At 47.3% G+C, this 20,251-nt stretch overlaps 1 protein-coding gene across 7 annotated transcripts in view; it reads left to right on the forward strand.

Moving 5' to 3' along the window:
- The first annotated feature begins 1,291 nt into the window (after window positions 1–1,291).
- RIN2 (Ras and Rab interactor 2) overlaps window positions 1,292–20,251 on the forward strand; it is a 229,881-nt gene continuing 210,921 nt past the window's right edge. For 2 of the 7 annotated variants that reach the window (XM_041732120.1, XM_041732123.1), the window contains exon 1: window positions 10,547–10,652. The gene's annotated coding sequence lies outside the window, so the exon portion shown is untranslated. Of the gene's footprint in view, window positions 1,667–2,470; window positions 2,549–10,546; window positions 10,653–20,251 lie in introns of those variants that run through there. The other 5 variants (XM_041732121.1, XM_041732124.1, XM_041732125.1 and 2 more) reach the window with 4 other exon arrangements.

Here is a 20,251-nt window from a genome sequence, read left to right on the forward strand (position 1 = left end):
GCTCAGATCCCATCTTCTCAGCCAGGCCAACTGTGACCTCCCCACATATTTCAGTCTACCCTCTGCACCAGACACCAGCACTCCTCAGCCCGCTTATTTTCCTTTTCCTTTTTTTCCCCTATTGCTGACCTCTTCTAACATTCTAGGTAACTATTTGCTGATGCTCACAATTTACCCTGTCCCTAGCTCCTACTTCCCAGAATGTCAGCTCTAGTAGGGCAGGGAGGCCTGATTTGTTCCCCAAGGTATCCCAAACAGAAGAGCAGTGCCTGGCACATATCAGGTGCTCAATTAATTATTGAAGAAGAGCAGTGCCTGGCACACATCAGGTGCTCAATTAATTATTGAATGGGTGACTTGGAACATGAAGAGAAGTACAGTGGATTATGATCTCCTGGGAGCTGAGCTGATTATAAAGGATAAATCTTGGGATTATACAAGGCAGGAATCACAAGGACCAACACCAATGCAATCCTCCTCTCTGGCAAAGGGCCTTTTTCTGCTACTATCCCAAACAGGTGTCTGAGGCTCTTTTTGTGTCTCTGGCTACTTCAATAACTCTAACACCATTAGCAATGTCTCCTCACAGTTGCTCTCCATGGCAGGAGAGTGAGAAAATGCAGCAGCTCACCCAGGACAGGCCTGACTCCCAAGAAAAAATGACTGCTGCTTCCTGGCAGAGCACCAACCCACAACTCCCAGGCAGTCCCTGTCGCTGTCCCTAGGATCTAGTTTTGGAATGTTGGTGAGTCTGGAGCCAAGGCCAAGAAAGAATTCTTGAGACATTTTTGGTGCAAAAAGGTGATTTTATTAAAGCATGGGGACAGGACTGGTGGGCAGGAAAAGCTGCTGTCCTGGGGTTTTGAGGGGTGGCTGATTATAAACTTAGAGGCTGGAGGAGGTGAGGACTAAGGGGGGGTGTGTCCAAAAATGCTAAAGAAGACTCTCAGGATGCTGGAGCCTGGCCATTGTCAAGCTAACGTTGTTTTTCCTTCTAGTAAGGCACCAACAGGAAGACAGTTGGGAGTTTCCGGGAGGGATGTTCTACTCTTCCTATCTCAGGTCCCTGTCCATGGGCTTCAGGTCATAAAGAAATTTAATTTTGCTTACTTTCCCTTCTGCCTCTCTGTTTTCCACATCACTGTGGAGGGGAGGGTGATGTGAGGGCTCCAAGGAAATGGAGTTTTGAACATCTGAAAGTTGGGCTATGGGTTAGGCTAAAGCTTCTCCCTCGCATTCTCTCTGGCACGGGTGAGCTGGCTCGTGCAGGCCCGGGGTCTTTATCAGCGAACCGTGTTTCCCTTCCCTTGGCTCCAGGGCAGCCAGGAGCGCCCGGGGTCTCCCGCCCGGGGCGCGCGTGTCAGCTCGTGCTTTGCCGGCCGGTGGCTGAGAACGCGGCTCCGGCTCCCGGGGGTCCCGGCGGGGACGCAGCAAACATCCCGCCGGGAGCGCTTCGGGGCCGGGGACAAAGGGCCGGAGCCCAGGCGGGCTCCCCCGGGGGCTTCCCCGCCCGCTCGGCCGAGCGCGGGGTGGGCCCGGCGGCGGGGGAGGGGCGCGAAGGAGCCGGAGGAGACTGCGAGGACCGAGCCCAGGTCCCCGGAGCGCGGGGGAGCGGGGCGGCGGCGCCGAGGCTCGTCGGGGGCCGCTGCGGCCGGGCTCGCTCTGGGTGAGACCAACCTTCCCGGCCCGGACCTCGCCCGGTGGCGCGGGGCTTTCGGCCACTCGCAGGCGCCTCGCGGGCACGTCCCGAGGAGGGGGGGGTCGCGGCGGGCAGGGGCGGCGGGACCCGGGGCTGCGCACGCGCCCTCCGCGCCCCTCGCCTCACCCCGCAGCGCCTGCTCCCAGGGCGCCCGGGGGGGCCGGCGGGGGGGGGCCGCGCCGGAGCAGGGGGAGGGCGGGGGGGGCCGGCGGGGGGGGGCCGCGCCGGAGCAGGGGGAGGGCGGGGGGGGGGCGGCTGGGGGGGCCGCGCCGGAGCAGGGGGAGGGCGGGGGGGGCGGCTGGGGGGGCCGGCGGGGGGGGGCCGCGCTGGAGCAGGGGGAGGGCGGGGGGGGGGCCGGCGGGGGGGGGGCCGCGCTGGAGCAGGGGGAGGGCGGGGGGGGTGGCTGGGGGGGCCGGCGGGGGGGGGGCCGCGCCGGAGCAGGGGGAGGGCGGGGGGGGCGGCTGGGGGGGCCGGCGGGGGGGGGGCCGCGCTGGAGCAGGGGGAGGGCGGGGGGGGCCGGCGGGGGGGGGCCGCGCTGGAGCAGGGGGAGGGCGGGGGGGGGGCCGGCGGGGGGGGGGCCGCGCCGGAGCAGGGGGAGGGCGGGGGGGGGCGGCTGGGGGGGCCGGCCGGGGGGGCCGCGCCGGAGCACGGGAAGGGCGGGAGGCAGACACAAAGCCCGGCCGTGCCCTCCCCCCGCCCCGCCTCCCTCCGCCCCGCCTCCCTCCTCCTCCTCCTCCTCCCCCTGCTCCTCCTCCCCCGCCCCGCCCCGCCGGGGAAACCCAGCCCCGCGCCGGTCGGCTGCCGCCGCTCGCCCCCGCCTCCGAGACCCGCGGGGGGGGCCTGCGCGAGGTAAGGGGCGGCGGCCGCGGAGACCCCACCCCGGGAGGCTCGGGGCGCGGGCGGGGGCGCGGAGACCCGGGCGCGGGGCGCACCCGCCGCTCGGAGGGGAGCTGGGGCAGAGAGCGAGCGGGTGTCCTCGGGGAGCTGGGGCACGGGCGGGGGCCGCCTGGACAGGGCAGGTGACCTCGCGGTGCGGCGAGGCGACCGCGGGTCCCGGCAGGGTCTGGAGCATCCTCAGCCGACCGCGGCGGGGCGGGGCGGGGCGGGGCGCCGGGGCTCCAGGTGCGGGCGCGGGCGCGGGCGCGGCGGGAGCTGGCGGGGACCTCGGTGGAGCCCGGCCTGCGGGGTCGCCTGTGGGTGGCGAGTGCGCCCGGCGCCTGGGAGCGCTGGAGGGAGCGGAGGTCGCAGCCCCGGCCCGGGCGCCTCGTCCGTGCACCTCCCCGGCCGGGTCCGCGGCTTCCTCCTCCCGGGGCGGAAGACCCCACGGGAGGGTCGGCGAGTCCGACCTGCGGGCTCGGGGCTGTCCCGGGATCGGCGGCTGCGCAGCAGGAGGAGGAGCCCGGGTTCCTGCCGGGAAGGGCCGGGGCCACTTTCCCGCCCCCTTCTGGGCTCGATCTCCACCCTTGGCCCCGGCTCCCCCCAGCGCGGTGTCCGCCCGCCGGCCGCTGGGCGCCCCTCCACGGGCCGGGGACGGCAGGATTTGCAGAATCCTGCTTTAAAGCCTCAGATTTGCTGCCAGGAAATACGGGGCGAGACCCAGCCCCGGCCCCAAGGGGCGCCTTTCTTCGCAGAGATCTCAAGTCCTTTGGGTTTTCCTAATTCCGCCAAGGAGGCTGCACCCAACCCGGGTGCACTGTGGAGTCGCGCTTTCTTGCGGGCCTGATGGTTTCCCGAACGTTGGGGTTTCTTAGGAACGTGCTGTCATCAATAAGGAAACCTCAGAGCCCTCTTCCACCAACAGGACTTTGTGAATATTGAGCAAAAATAAACACTTGGCAGTACTCAGTAATAACATAGTATTTTTAGGCAGTATTTAAAAAATAAAGTTTAATGTAAAAAAAATCCACAATCAACAAAATACCGGCATTTTAAATAAAGGCAGCTTTTGTTATGCCCCTGCATTATTGTGCAAGGGCGACCCTGGTTTCCAATCATCCTTGGTTTGCCTGGTCCCCACCTGGGGGTTCAGGAGGTTTGACAATGGCCTGCAGCAGATTAGGCAATGCTGGCTTTGTAAATGGTCTTTTTTTTTTTTTTTTTTTTTGACTGTACAGCTTTTATTAACTTTTTACCTAGTTCAAATATGGGAGAATATTTTGATAGGTGTTACAAACAAGTACACGTTTTCCTTTGGCCTCGGGTTCCCATATGTTTCTAGAACATCTTTGCATTCCCTGTGCTGGGGTCCTGGGGTGCCTCCATAGAGGGCACCAGGGGTGGGGGTGGGGGTTGGGTAGAGCCAGGAACGGTAAAGGGCCCTTGCATTTGGGACTGGAGAAGCCTGGTGGTTTACAGGGACTGCACTCAGCAGTTGGAGGCTGGGGACATGAGAGAAGGGCTACCTGCCACTGGGACCTCCTTTGTCTGGCGGCATTGTGCAGCCAGGTTAGCTAAGTAGAGAAGGAGACCTAAAGGAATCCACACTTGACCCCTGTGCACAGAGAGATGGGAGGAGCTTGACTCTCTCTAGAGCTCTGGTATGTGCAGTTTTGTGAGAGAGAGCTTCCCAGCAGCCCTTCTATCCCCACTTAAGGCCTCTCCTCCCCTTCTCCAAAGCCAAGGGCCACTACCCACTTCAAAGAGGAGTTCAGTTCTCCAGAATCAACCTCTTTACTGGGCTGAATCCTCTTCCTTGGCGTGGAGGAGACAGATGACTTACTTCTCTCTGTGTGAGGGCATGCAGCATGGGGAGGTCAGCCTTAATGGGGCCCATTCTTCGCATATTCCCCAACTTATGGCATCTTGGTGTTATGTCCCCCTCCCTGTATATAGCCTGTGCTCCTAATGAATCTTCAAGATTCTAATGGTTTCAGCAGGGAAGGTTTTCCTGACTTCCCTCCTTTCCCTGATAAAACACTCCTTCAGTGCCACCACAATTCCTTGTGTATCACTTATGAGTAGTATGCAGGGGACCCCACTTGCCCGCTGTGAACACGGTCAAAAGCCAGATCCTAGTCTCCTGTTGCCTAGCCTCCAACACCTGGGTGGGAGTGGGTGTTGAAAAGAATGAACAAAAGTAGTCCTTGGTTAAATGCATAGGAAGAATTCCATCCTTTGCAGATCATCATACTTTTATAGCACGTCGCAGAATGCTTTTACAGATAACATCTCAGTTGTTTTACACCATAGTACTATTAATTCCGTTTGTTAGGTGGGAAAACAGAGGCCTGGAGAGGTCAAAGCACCAGAGCTGGGACCAGGACTGAGATGCCCAGTAGGCATCTCAGTGAACCACAGCTGACTTGCTAGAGGTGGTTGTGCTCCGAAGTACGCCCCAGACAGTGTCTGTCTAGAGCAGGGTTTAACCAGGTTTTGTTTTAGGGTGCAACTTTACTAAAGAATTACGATAGATAGATGATAGATACGTACATACATAGCCACCTGGGTGGCTCAGTTGGTTAAGCATCTGACTCTTGATTTCAGGTGAGGTCGTGATCTCAGGGTCATGAGATTGAGCCCTAAATGGGGCTCTGCATTGGGTGTGGAGCCTCCTCAAGATCCTTTGTCTCCCTCTCCCTCTGCCCCTCCCTGCTCATGTGGTCTCTCCATCCCTTCCCCTCCAAAAAAAAAAAAAAGAAAGAAAGAAAAAGAAAAAAGAATTACTCAAGAGTTACAGTGATAGAATGCATTAGAAAAATGTTAATGTTGAGCAGGGTTTCCTCTGCAGGACTTTTTAGTGCCTTTATTATATTGTGCACTGGGACTCTTTAGGATAATGTCATAATATGGAAATTTCATTTGGCCACAGAACACTCTTTCTCATGAAGCATCTTTAGGGTCCAGTGTTCCAAGGAGTCTACTTTGGGAAATGTTTAGTTCACCGCAAATGCTTTTTTAGTTCGCCTTCTGACATCTAAGCAATTTCCAAGGAGCATCAGTGCTTCGGATAGCAAAACATCAATATTCTGGACATTAAAAAGGCACAATAATCCCCTCCTCCCTCTTGTAAAGTGTTGGTTGGCAGCTGCTTCGTGCCTGATTAACAGGAGTCAGTTTTCTAGGGTTTGGTCAGATCTGAGGGAACCGAAGGAGTCGAATAAACAATGCAAACAGGCTGTAGGGAACTTGTCTTCATTCTGCTTAGAAGCTGGCAGATGTAAACCAGCTTTCCCTGAGTGTGCCTTCAGTGCTGCTGGGTATGTGGAATGGCTACATAGGGCGTCTGGAGCTGAGACATATCTTGCTTGATCACCTCCATTGAGCAGGAAGGTGCACCCAGGGTTTTCAGTTGTCTCATTTCCTCTCTCCCTGGGAGCAGTGTGGTGGTTTCTGTAGGAGGTCTACATTTACTCTGGAAAGGTAGCTGCTGGATATGGAACAAAGCACTGCTGATGGCAGCTGCCAGCCCACAAATACCCATTGTTTGAAATCTGATGATTTTAAGAAAGAGTTTGCCAGCAACCAGCTCTTCCTCACTTTTCACAGATGGGTAACCCTGGCTGTTCAGGCCTTTTTTTTTTTTTTTTTTTTCTTTTTTTGCGCTGAAGGGAGGAGGTGAACAGGGGAAGCTAGAGTTCGTATTTCAGGGTTTCAAGGGAGAGTGTTGGGCTAGCAGGACTAGCAGAGGAGCCCTCAGAAAGGTGACACCACCATCAGAGAGGGCACAGCCACAAGCAGACATTCAAAGGTCTCCAGGGCTGAATGAATTTATCTCAAGATTTGTTTCACAGATGTTTCCAAAGCATGAGAAGGAGGTAGTCTCTAGGACCTCTTGATTAGGGTGGTATCACAGAAGTCAAGGAAAGGGGTGTTTTGATCATTTGGCTCCACCTAGGTTGTTAACGTTCCTGGTTCCTGCTTGGGCTCTGGAGAGTGTGGAGAGAGGGAAGGTGTGATCTTGATCCTCTTGTGGCCTCAGCCCAGGGAGGAAGGTGAGAGCTGTATGTGTGGGACCTGTGGAGGACAGTTTAGGATAGTGTCATGTCCTGAGGAATCAGACTGAAGAGATGAAGAGAGTCTGAGTCCTTCCAGTCTTGTAAGCCTTGCCCCGGCTCTGCAGGGAATTATGCTCTAATGTAAGGTGAATCTCAGATTCCTTTGTCTAACAGGAAATAAGGGGAGGTCTTCATGGGAAAGTTCTGGAGACTATGTAGGGCCCATAGAGTGGCTAGATCAGAGGCCAGGGGACTGGAGTGATTCCACCCCTGTGCCGGTCAGTCTTTGGCCAAGGGCTGCCCTGACCCTTCAGCCCTCTTTATATGCAGTCAGAGCAGGTTGCATCAGCCTGAAGCCATCCTCCCACAGAAGTGAGTGCTGCTCTCGGGAGGGAAAATGGTGGAGGGGCCTGAGGGCACACAGGCAGACCACTGGCTGCACCTACTGCACTCGGTGATGCTTGTTCTTAACCCCACAGACAGGGGAGGGCACACAGTTGGGAAAAATTAGCCCCCTCTTCATTTCTTGTGATGGTAGGAGGAGCAAGAGTTCCTTCCTAACCCTCTGCCATGAGGCTTATCCCTCTGTGGCCCGTGAGTGGGCACACTGGCCCACCAGAAACCATCTTAGATGCTTCCTGGCTGTGCTTACTTCCCACAGTTATACTGCAGACTAAATGTCCTCAGAGCATATTGGAAATATTTGGTGTAATCACAGGATGCCTGTAACTTTGTAAATGTCCTTCTTGGACATAGTTAGCTCACTGTGTCTACGATCATTGGCTCCCAGTTCCTTGAAGACTAATGAAGTGTAGGATGGAGGACATTGAGAACTGTGCATCTAGGAAGCCAGAGAACATTTACATCTGACAGAGAATTTCTTACATCAGGAAAGGGCAACCTATACCCTCGCTGTCCAGGCCAGTCGCATGTCACATTCTTACCCTTTAAATACACGTAAACATCTGAGGGCATATGCGCCTCTCACCTCCATCCTTTCTGCCCCATGACCACCATCATCCTCTCCTATTTCTGGTGGGTGCACGACCCTGCCAGTTGCAAGCGACCCTGCCAGTTGCAAGCGTAAGATGGTGGGATATGTGATTTGTTTCAGACTAGCCAATCAGGGATCCCTGGGTGACGCAGTGGTTTGGCGCCTGCCTTTGGCCCAGGGCGCGATCCTGGAGACCCGGGATCGAATCCCACGTCGGGCTCTCGGTGCATGGAGCCTGCTTCTCCCTCTGTCTGTGTCTCTGCCTCTCTCTCTCTCTCTCTCTCTCTCTCTGTGTGTGTGTGTGTGTGACTATCATAAATAAATAAAAATAAAAAAATAAAACTAGCCAATCACAGGCAGCCTCAGAGGGAAAGTGCACTATTGCCAGGGGTTTGCAATGTAACATGAGATCCTACCGGTGATGTCCCACCAGTAAGAACTCCATGCACCTGCTCTTCTGAGTATGCAGCACCTGGAATGGTGGTTGAGACAGAGAAGTCAGAATAATATGGCAGGACCCTGTGGAATCTGAGGAGACATTAAACATTATGGTTCAGGATCTCAAGAGATAAATCATGATAGGGTGTGATTTGGATGATCGCTATAAGATAAAAAATCTCTTTTATTTTTTTTTCTAAGGCACTTTTCATTTAGTGTAAGAATCAAGAAACCATTAAAATCGCAATTGCAAGAGGAGAAAATGATCAGCTGTAAGAATGAAAGAAAATGAATAGCACGATGGTGTAACATTTTAGCTACTATTTTACCATGAGTCCATGTAAACTTGTGGACCTTAGCTGGTCTTTTTTTTTTTTTTTTAAGATTTTATTTATTTATTCATGAGAAACAGAGAGAGAGAGAGAGAGTGAGCGCGAGCGGCAGAGGGAGAAGCAGGCTCTGTGCAGGGAGCCCAACGTGGGACTGGATCCCGGGTCTCCAGGATCACGCCCTGGGCTGCAGGCGGCGCTAAACCGCTGGGCCACCCGGGCTGCCCCCTTAGCTGGTCTTTAATATGGAGGGATTCTTTATCGCATCCCATGAATGATGATACAGCAAAGCTGTGAAAGGCTCCAGGGAAAGCTGTACTCGATTCTGCCAGAGAGGAGAGGAGCCTGGTGTAAGAACCAAGACTTCATAGTTCTCAGGGCTTATGATGCTTTTATAAAATAAACACCATTCTAGAAATAGTGGTACAAATCAATAAACGTAGCAAAATAGCTGTTGAAGCCTGATTGAACTGAAGATACTTTATAACAGTATGATTTAGTATTATTTAATTTAACAAATCTGCCTTTGAGGGACATTTCCTTTTGGTGGATGCTGGAAAGACTGACCAGAATATGATACCATTTGCTTTCAAACATTTTAATACGCCATACAAAAAGCCCAGCACAGAAGCAAGGAGAGCATCTTCTGACCAATAAAACATTTTCTGATAAAACTATTCAAAAGAAAATCTCTGCCAATGAACATTGGTGAGGAAACACAGTTTGCCTTGCCCTCAGTCTTGAGGAGGAATTAGGAAATCTTGTTTTCCTTGCAGAGTTGCTTTGGCTCAGTCACAAACATGCTCTGCAATCCATTGGCCCTGCATCCTGGTCACTGCCCCTTATCTGCATCTATTCACATCTGTCTCCTTCCCAGCGTGGAATCCATGGCCGGGGATTAGAATCCTTCCTCTGCATATACTTTCATTGTCTTGCCCTCTGTCTCAGAAGACTCCCCTGCCTAAACCCAACCCTGGCTGAGGCACACCTTCCCTAGTCGGTGCCCGCACCAGGCAGGGGGACGTGAATGCTCCATTTTTCTGAGCCCATCCACTCTCCTGCTCAGATCAGACTTTGACAAACTTTTTTTTTTTTTAATCACATCCATGTGTATATAGGAGTGATATGAAGTTTGGGGAATGAAAGCTTACTATGATATTTCCCATTCCCTCTGATCTGTCCTGTTTCGTTTTCTTAAAATGTCCCAATGGCAACCTTCTAAATCGATTTCACAACCTGCTAATAGGTTTTGAAAAAATATGCCTTGGATTATTATTTTATTCAGATTCTTCTCTTCTCAGACCTCCCAAACCCTCAGTTGATGACCTTCTTATTTCACCAAGAAACTAGAATTAATCAGAAGAACCTCCCTCACTCCTGGCTTAAAACGAGCACCACACCTGCACCTGCGTCCACATGCTGCCTGACTCTGCCACAGAGCATTAACATCTGTGCTCCAAGAGGGGGTCCACCCCTCCACTGGTACAGCAGATTCCGACTTCTCTTGCATCCTCAAGGACATGACTCCAGCAGTTGTCCCCCTGTCTGTCCTGGATCATCAGGTCTCCACCACCCCCCTCTGGGTCATTTCCATCCAGGCACAATCATCCTGCAATATTGCCCATCTTTAGAGAAGCTACCCTGACCCCACTTCCACCGCCAGCACCTGCCTCCTCAACTTGGCTTTATAACAGAGCCTTCCATTCTTTCCCATGTTCACTACCATGAAGATGTTGCCCGCTGAACTGATCTCATCAGGGTCCCCCACAGCTTCCATATCGGCAAATCCAGTGGCCAGTTTTTGGTCCCCATCTCCTTTGCTTTTCCAGCAGCATCTGACACAGTACCTGAACTTCCTTCTTACAAACACTCGGCTGTGAAAACCACACTCTCTCTTGCTTCTCCTACTTCACTGGGGGACTTCTCAGCCTTCTTTGCCAGCTTCTTATTTCATTGATCCCTACATATCAGAGTGCCTTGGGGGCTTGGTCCTGGGTCTCTTCTCCTCCCTACTGATACCCGTGCTAGGTGACTTCATCCTGCCCCGCTGCCTCATGTGTGCGTATGGTCTCCAGGACAGTCAGAACCTTTTAAAAACATAAGTCAGAACCTTTCCTGTCCCTCTCGTTTCCATCTCATTCAGAGCAAAATCTGCAATGTCCTTCGCCACCCGCCAGCCCCCCTGTGCTGTGGGCTCTCCTGACCATACTTGCCCATCTGCCACCCACAAGTCCAGCCACACCAGCGTCCTCGCTTGAGTAAGTAGGCCTGCGCCCCTTGTGCCTGCACACTAGCTCTTCCTTGGCTTGGGATGTGCCCCTTCCACATTCCCACATGACCCGCCCCTCATTTCCTTCTGGTCTCCCCCAAATGTCCTGAGAGAAGGTGGCCCTGACCTCATAATAAATAGCAAACCTCCATCCCACCCTCCTGACCCACTCCATCCCCATGCCCTGCCTTATTTTTCATCAAGCATTTATTCTCACACAATACAGATTAGGAAAGTCAAGATGTTGTCTGTTTTGTCCTCCTCAACACCTAGAATAGCACTGGCATATAAATACTTGTTCATAAATACTTGTGATGCCACATTTAAATCAAAAAGGTACCTGAAGTCTTGGGCAGTGTAGCTACAGAGGCCAAAATATCTTTTTATGCTAAAAATAAGAATGTGCCTTGTTCTGAGGAAGCCTTCACCAGTTGAAGCAGGACACATTTCACACTCAGTTCCATAGCGCAAGGTCTCATGGCTCACCCTCAAGAATCAGGAGGGAAACAGGCTACGAAACTCCTCCCTCTTTTTTTTTTTTTTTAAGATTTTATTTATTTATTCATGAGAGACAGAGAGACAGAGACACAGGCAGAGGGAGAAGCAGGCTCCCTGCGGGAAGCCAGATGTGGGACTCAATCCCAGGACCCCAGGATCACGCCCTGAGCCGAAGGCGGACGCTCAACTACTGAGCCACCCTGGTGCCCCTGAATCCTCCCTCCTCATCCTTTGCCCCAAACCCCAGGAACAATTTCTTCAAGGGAGATTTTTTTTTAAAGTACATGTCATATTCAAATTAAGTTTAAGATAAATTTGGAAATTTAAATGTAACCCACGTCTGAGGGATGGCTCTGGGGGACAGCAGTGCTCTGAAGCTAGCAAAGGGCCAGACTCCTGAGAGTCACTTAACTTCTGAGGAGAAATTGCTCCTGCAAATGCTGCTTGTAGACAGGTTTTCAACCCTCACGCCTGGCTGGTGGAGCAAGGCAGGACCAGCCACATTACTTGTGGGCTCAATGCAAATAGAAATGGGAGCCCCTTGCTTAAAAATAATTAATAATTTCAAGGTGGTATCAGCAGAGCATTAAACCAAGAGTGGAGCCTTTCTGAACACAGAGCCTATGTGGCTACATGGGTCATGCACCCCAAAGCTGGCCCAGGCGCTCTGCAGAGCCCAGGTTGCATGAGACATAAGCTTCCCCTTGCAGGAGTTCCCTGTCAGGAACAGATGAATGACATCAGCTGGGAGTATGGGAGTGCCCAGCATGTGGCAGACTCTGTGCTCACCTCACACATGCTGACCTCATTTCGGAATCTTAACCAGTCTGCCTGTGAGGTGATCACCTCATGTATCATCCCCTTGGTATCCATGAAATAGTTTTAATATCCCTCATTTTTCATATTGTAGAAACTGAGGTGCAGAGAGATTAGGTAACTTATCCGTGGTCACAAAGAACAGAATGAAAGAGCTACAATTCAAACCAGGTCCTAAGCTCTTAGCAACTACCCTGTAATATCTGTACAGATATCTCCATGCAGAAAGATGAAGGTGTTTCCTAGTCCTAGGGCTGCCCTAACAAGTACCCCAGACTGAGTGGCTTAGAACAACAGAAATTTCGTACCTCCTGATTCTGGAGACCAGAAGTCTGAAAGCCAGGTGTTAAAAATAACGTCATGGGGTGTATAAAAATAAAATAATAAAATTATTTTCTGTAGGCATTTTCAATTCCTTCATGTGCAACAGAGGCAGAAGACAAGGAAAAATCGTAGCTTTTCCTGACTAAATATTCCTCTCCCATCTTCTGCAATTTCTGGCTCGTGATCTTTTCCCCACTTCTCTCTCTGGTTGCAAAAATATTGCTTTTATCATTTGCAGCTCCAAGAAAAATACAATGTGCCCAGTCCACATTCTTATCTGACTTCCTCTGGAAACATAGGTCAGGGTTGGTTGAGTGCCTTGTGCTGCTCTATGGCTCTATCCTCTCGAGCAATCCCCAAGCTCCCTTTCCTGCTTCAATGAACTCTGCTTGGTGGCTGGGGTCAGGAAGGGAGAAGTGACACTTGAGTTGGGTTTAGATACACTGTTTTAGCTGAATCCAGGAGCATGAGCTTTGCCTTGACCAGTTCTCTGTGAGAAAAAAAAGAGGGGAGCCTGCAAAAGCCTCCAAATCCTGCCTGTGAATGAGGGTAGTTATTCTAAAGACAGAACCCAAGGGTTAGAACAGAAGAACCCCTATGGAGGCTGGTGCTGGTCAGCGGAAAGCAAGGGCATGACCATGAGTTTCATATAAAACTAAATTTAGGGGCACCTGGGTGACTCAGTGGTTGAGCGTCTGCCTTCAGCTCAGGGCGTGATCCTGGAATCCCGAGATCGAGTCCCACATCGGGCTCCTTGCATGGAGCCTGCTTCTCCCTCTGCCTATGTCTCTGCCTATGTGTCTCTCATGAATAAATAAATAAAATATTTTTTTAAAAAAGCACCCTAAATCTATCCCTTTTGAATTCTATGTACATAATGAAATATCAATCATATAATATTATATAATGCATTTTATTATTTTATTTTTACACACCCCATGATGTTCTTTTTAACAGGGACTGTGATCACAGTCCCTTGTATTATTAGTCTCTGCCTATGTGTCTCTCATGAATAAATAAATAAAATATTTTTTTAAAAAAGCACCCTAAATCTATCCCTTTTGAATTCTATGTACATAATGAAATATCAATCATATAATATTATATAATGCATTTTATTATTTTATTTTTACACACCCCATGATGTTCTTTTTAACAGGGACTGTGATCACAGTCCCTTGTATTATTAGGAATTCTGAGGTTCTGTTATTCATCTCCCAAACTCAGTCATCTGGTCTCTGGCACACCCTAAGTCAGCAGTAGGTGAAGCAGTGGCTCATCTAGCACCTGCTTCTCAAGAGGCTCTGGCACCCAACAGTGCCATCAGGAGATCACTGAAACTAGCCACGGAGGTAGAATGGACAGCACATCTCCAAATCAATAGTCAAGGACCACCCACTCTGCCCCTTCTTTAAGCCATCAACGACCATGCTTGGCATTTACCCACTCCTGAGAGGGTGCTAAGGGCTCCCTGCCCTGGCTGAATAGGGCAGCAGAGAGGCATTTCCTCCTACCAGGCACTTAAGTCACACAGTCAATGATTTACTACGGAGAATGCCTCTCCTGATTGTGTGCCTTGGTCACCATTCCCAGATACGTGATCAGTCTCTACATGTGTTATGGGTTGAATTGTGTTCCCCCCACTCCAAGCCCCGCTGAAAAGATCCACAGGAGTCCTAATTGCCAGTACCCAGAATGTGCCTATATTTGGAAATAGGGTCTTTGCAGAGTCAGTCAAGATGAAGTCACGAGCGGGTCCCTCCTCCAATGACTAGTGTGTTTATATAAAGGGGACACCTGGATAGGTGACTGCAGGGAGGGAAAGTGATCTGGAGACACAGGGGGAGAAGGTCCTGAGAGGATGATGACAGAGGCCAGGAACGCTTAGGTCTATAGGCCTAGGGAGGGCCTGAGGCTACCAGAAGCTGGGAAAGGGAAGGAAGGAACAGTTACCTCTGCCTCCTTCAGAGGGAGTTGACCCCTGGCTTTCAGACTTCTGGCCTCCAAAACCAGGAGGCAAGTAATACCTGTTGTTTTAAGCCACTCAGTCTGGGGTACTTTGTTAAGCAGGTCAGCAGTCATCATGTGACCCACCATTGTTTAGGTGGGTGTGGGGCTTGGCATGCAGGAGCCTTCCATCCCAGCCTGCAGCTCTGCTCCTGCCCTGGCTGTAAAGTGATGCCCGGGATCCGGTTTTACAGTTTCCCTCTGAAATAGAAATGCTAATGCTAACATGTATTTCTGTGATGTTTATAGTTCATTCAAGACTTTACCTAGCATTCTTAAGCCTCATTCCTTTCTGTGCCCTAAAGTCTACCAGTAATGTCTTTGAGGTTAATTGGTGATAAGGGAAAAGGGGTTTGGGAAGGAGGTAGAAGTGTGAAGGGGAAGGTCAGGGAGGGAAGGCTCTCCACGCCCCTATTTGTAAGGCTCTATTGCTGGTGGACTACCAAATTCTCATCTGTTTTTTCTTATTTATTTATTTAAATTCAATTTAGTTAACATAAACTGTATTATCAGTTTCAGGGGTAGAATTTAGTGGTTTCTCAATTGCATGTAATACCCATTACATCACGTGCCCTCCTTAAAGCTCATCACCCAGTAAGCAACCCAGTTTGTTCCCTATAGTTAGAGTCTCTTATGATTTGCCTCCCTCTCTGTTTTCATCTTATTTTATTTTTCCTTCCCTTCCCCTATATTCATGTTTTGTTTCTTAAATTCCACATATAAGTGAAATCATACGGTATTTGTCTTTCTCTGACTGATTTCACTTAGCATAATAACCTCTAGTTCCATCCACATCATTGCAAATGGCAAGATTTCATTACTTTAGTGGCTTAGTAATATTCCTATATCTATCTATATCTATATCTATAGGAATCTATAGGAATTTATAGATGTATATATATATAGATATTCTATAGATTCTATAGATTCCTATAGATATAGATGTGTATATGTATATATACATATACATATATATCTATATATATACATATATATGAGTTGGGTTTAGATACACTGTTTATTTTTTATTTTTTGATACACTGTTTAGATGTGTATATGTATATATACATATACATCTTTATCCATTCATCTGTTGATGGACAATCTTGGCTCTTTCCATATTTTGGATATTGTGGATATTGCCCCTGTAAACATTGGGGTACATTTGCCCCTTTGAATGACAATTTTTGTATCCTTTGAATCAATACCTGGTATTGCAGTTGCTGGGTTGTAGGGTAGTTCTGTTTTAAACTTTTTGAGAACCTTCGTATCATTTTTCCAGAGTGGCTGCACCAGTTTGCATACCCACTAACAGTGTAAGAGGGTTCCCCTTTCTCTGCATCCTCTCCAACATCTGTTGTTTCCTAATTTTTAATTTTGGCCATTCTGGCTGGTGTGAGGTGGTATCTCATTGTATTTCCTTGATGCTGAGTGACATTTCATGTGTCTGTTGGCCATTTGTATGTCTTCTTTGGAGAAATGACTGGTCATGTCTTCTGCCCATTTCTTGACTTGATTTTTTTTTTGTTTTTTTTTTTTTTTGTGTGTGTGTTGAGTTTGATAGGTTATTTATAGATCTTGGATACCAGCCCTTTATCTGATGTGTCACTTGCAAATATCTTCTCCATTCCACAGGTTGCCTTTTAGTTTTGTTGACTATTTTTCTTTGCAAAACCTTTTTATCGTGATGAAATACCAATAGCTCATTTTTGCTTTTGTTTCCTTTGCCTTTGGAGATGTGTCTAGCAAGAAGTTGCTGTGGCTGAGGTGAAAGAGGTTGCTGCCTGTGTTCTCCTCTAGGATTTTGATGGATTCCTGTCTGACATTTAGGTCTTTCATCCATTTTGAGTTTATTTGTGTGTGGTGTAAGAAAGTGGTCCAGTTTCATTCTTCTGTCTGTGGCTGTCTAATTTTCTCAACACCATTTCTTGAAGAGACACTTTTTTCCAGTGGATATTCTTTCCTGCTTTGTCAAAGGTGAGTTGACCATAGAGTTGAGGATCCATTTCTGGAGCCTCTATTCTGTTCCATTGATCTATGTGTCTGTTTTTGTGCCAGTACCACACTGTCTTGATGATCACAGTTGTATAATATAGCTTCAAGTCTGGAATTGTGATACCTCCACCTTTGGTTTTCCTTTTCAACTTTCATTTGGCTATTTGGGGTCTTTCCTTGTTCCATACAAATTTTGGGATTGTTTGTTCGTGCTCTATGAAAAATGGTGATAGTATTCTGATAAGAGTTAGCATTGAATGTGTAGATTGGTCTGGGTAGCATGAACATTTTAATAATATTTTTCTTCCAATCCATGAGCATGGAATGGTTTTCCATTTTTTGTGTGTCTTCTTCAATTTCTTTCATAAGTGTTCTATGGTTTTCAAGAGTACAGATCCTTTACCTCTTTGGTTAGGTTTATTCCTAGGTATCTTATGGGTTTTGGTGCAGTTGTAAATGGGATCAATTCCTTGATTTCTCTTTCCTCTGTCTCTTTATTAGTATATAGAAATGTAACTGATTTCTGTGCATTGATTTTTATATCCTGTGACTTTGCTGAATTTCTGTATTAGTTCTAGCAATTTTTTGGCAGAATCTTTTGGGTTTTCTACATATAGGGTCATGTCATCTGCGAAGAGTGAAAGTTCGACTTCTTTGCTGATTTGGATGCCTTTTATTTTGTTGTTGTTGTTGTTGTTGTTGTCGGATTACTGGAGCTAGGATGTCCAGGACCATATTGACCAACAGTGGTGAGAGTGGACATCCCTATCGTGTTCCTGAGGATGATATTTGCTGTGGGTCTTTTGTATATGGCTTTTATGATGTTAAGGTGTTTCCTCTATCCCTACATAATGGAGGTTTTTAATCAGAAAGGAAGCTGTATTTTGTCAAATACTTTTACTGCATGTATTGAGAGGATCATTTGGTTCTTGTCCTTTCTTTTTTTTTTTTTTTTTGTCCTTTCTTTATTAATGATTGATTCGCAGATGTTGAACCACACCTGCAGCCCATGAATAAATCCCACTTGGTTGTGGTGAATAATCCTTTTAATGTACTTGGGTTCTATTAACTAATAATATCTTAAGAATTTTTGCATCCATGTTCATCTGGGATAAGTCTCCTTTTTAGTGGGGCCTCTGTCTGATTTTGGGATCAAGGTAATATTTGCCCCATAGAATGAATTTGGAAGTTTTCCTTCCATTTCTATTTTTTAAAACAGTTTCAGAATAGGCATGAATTCTTTAAATGGTAGGATTTCCCTGGGAAGCCACCTGGCCCTGGACTCTTGTTTGTTGGGAGATTTTTGATTACTGATTCAATTTCTTTGCTGGTTATTAGTCTGTTATTGTTTTCTGTTTCGGTTTTGGTAGTTTATATGTTTCTAGGAATTTACCCATCTCTTCCATATTGCCTAATTTGTTGGCATATAATTGCTCATAATATTCTCTTATAATTGTTTGTATCTCTGCAGTGTTGGTTGTGATCTCTCCTTTTTTTCATTCGTGATTTTATTTATTTGGGCCCTTTATCTTTTCTCTTTGATAAGTCTAGTTAGGGTGTTTATCAGTCTTATTAATTCCTTCAAAGAACATCTCCAATTATGTTGATTTGTTCTTTTGATTTGTATATATCATTGATTTCTGCTCTAATCTTTATGATTTCCTTTCTCTTACTGGACTTAGGCTTTATTTGCTGTTCTTTTTCCACCTCCTTTACATGTAGAATTGGGTTGTATATTTGAGACTTTTTTTGCTTCTTAAGGAAGGCCTGTATTGCTATATATTTCCCTCTTAGGACTGCCTTTGCTGCATCCCAAAGGTTTTGAACTGTCATGTTTTCATTTTCATTTGCTTCCGTGTATTATTTAAATTCTTCTTTAATTTCCTGGTTGACACATACATTCTTTGGTAGGGTGTTCTTTAATCTCCATATTTGTGGTCCTTCCAAATTACTTCCTGTGGTTGACTTCAAGTTTCATAGCATCGTGGTTTGAAAATATGCATGGTATGATCTCAGTCTTTTTGTACTAGTTGAGACCTGATTTTGTCACCCAGTATGCTTGTGATCTACTCTGGAGAATGTTCCATGTGCACTTGAAAAGAATGTGTATTCTGCTGCTTTAGGATGAAATGCTCTGAATATATCTGTGAAGTACATCTGATCCACTGTGACATTCAGAGCCCTTATTTCCTTGTTGATCTTTTGCTGAGATTATCTGTCTATTGCTGTGGGTATAGTGTTAATGTCCTGTACTATTATTGAATTATTATCAATGGGTTTCTTTAATTTTGTTGTTATTTGTTTATATTATTTCACTACTCCATGTTAGGGACATAAATATTTACAGCTGTTAAATCTTCTTGTTGGATAGACCTCCATTACTATGATATAGTGTCCTTCTTCTTTTCTCAGTATAGTCTTTGGTTTAAAATCTAGTTTTTCGGAATGCCTGTGGCTCAACGGTTGAGCATCTGCTTTTGGTTCAGGGTGTGATCCCAGGGTCCTGGGATCAAGTCCTGCATTGGGCTCCCCTCAAGGAGCCTGCTTCTCCCTCTGCCTACGTCTCTGCCTTTCTCTGTGTGTCTCTCATAAATAAATAAATAAATAAATAAATAAATAAATAAATAAATAAAATCTTTTTTAAAAAATAAAAATAAAATCTAGTTTGTGTGATATAAGAGTGGCTACTCCATCTTTTTTCTAATGTCCATTAGCATGAGAAATGGTTCTCCACCCCTTCACTTTCAATCTGGGGGTATCTTCCGGTATAAAATGAGTCTCTTATAAGCAGCATATTGATGGGTCTTTTTTTTTTTAATCCATTCTGATACCCTGTGTGTGTGTTTTTTTATTGGAGCATTTAGTCCCTTTACATTTAGAGTGATTATTGAAATATATGAATTTAGTGCCATGGTATTACCTGTAAAGTCACTGTTCCTGTAGATTGTCTCTGTTCCTTTCTCATCTCTGTTCCTTTTGGGCTCTCTCTCTGCTCAAAGGATCCCCTTTAATATTTCTTGCAGGGCTGGTTTAATGCTCACAAATTCTTTTAGTTTTTGTTTATCCTGGAAACTCTTGATCTCTCCTTCTATTCTGAATGACAGCCTTGTTGGATAAAGTCGTCTTTGCTGCATATTTTTCCCATTTAGCTCATTGAATATACTGTGCTGGTCCTTTCTGGCCTGCCAGCTCTCTGTGGACAGGTCTACTGCCAGTCTTATGCATCTACCCTTATAGGTTAAGGACCTCTTGTTCCGAGCTGCTTTCAGGATTTTTCTCTTTATCTTTGTATTGTGCAAGCTTCGCTATAATATATCAAGGTGTTGATCTATTTTTGTTGATTTTGAGGCCAATTCTCTGTGCCTCCTGGACTTGAATGCCTGCTTCTTTCCACAGATTAGGAAAGTTCTCAGCTATAATTTATTCAAATAAGCCTTCTGCCCCTTTCTCCTTCTCCTTATCTTCTGGAACTTCTACAATACAGATATTTATGGAATCACTGAGTTGCCTCAGTCCACCTTTGTCATCTAATAGGTTTCTTTCCCTCTTCTTTTCAGCTTCCTTATTTTCCATCATTTTATCTTCTATCTCACTGATTTGCTCTTCTGCTTCATTCATCCTCATTTTTATGGCCTCAACTTGAGACTGCATCTTGGTAATAGTACTTTTAATTTTGGCCTGACTAGATTTTAGTTCCTTTATCTCTACAGTAATGGATCTTTAGTGTCCTTTTGCTTTTTTCAAGCCCAGCTAGTATCTTTATAATCGTTTTAAATTCTAGTTCAGACATCTTACTTGTATCCATACCCTGGCAGTGAGTACTACCTCCTTTTAGTTATTTTGGGGTGAATATCATCATCTCATCATTTTGTCTAGGAAAGAAAAGAAGAAAGATAAAACAAGAACAACCACAGAAAAAATGCCAACACAACAAAACACTAGATTCTT

Source organism: Vulpes lagopus, chromosome 18, assembly GCF_018345385.1.
Source record: "Vulpes lagopus strain Blue_001 chromosome 18, ASM1834538v1, whole genome shotgun sequence".
Taxonomy (NCBI): domain Eukaryota; kingdom Metazoa; phylum Chordata; class Mammalia; order Carnivora; family Canidae; genus Vulpes; species Vulpes lagopus.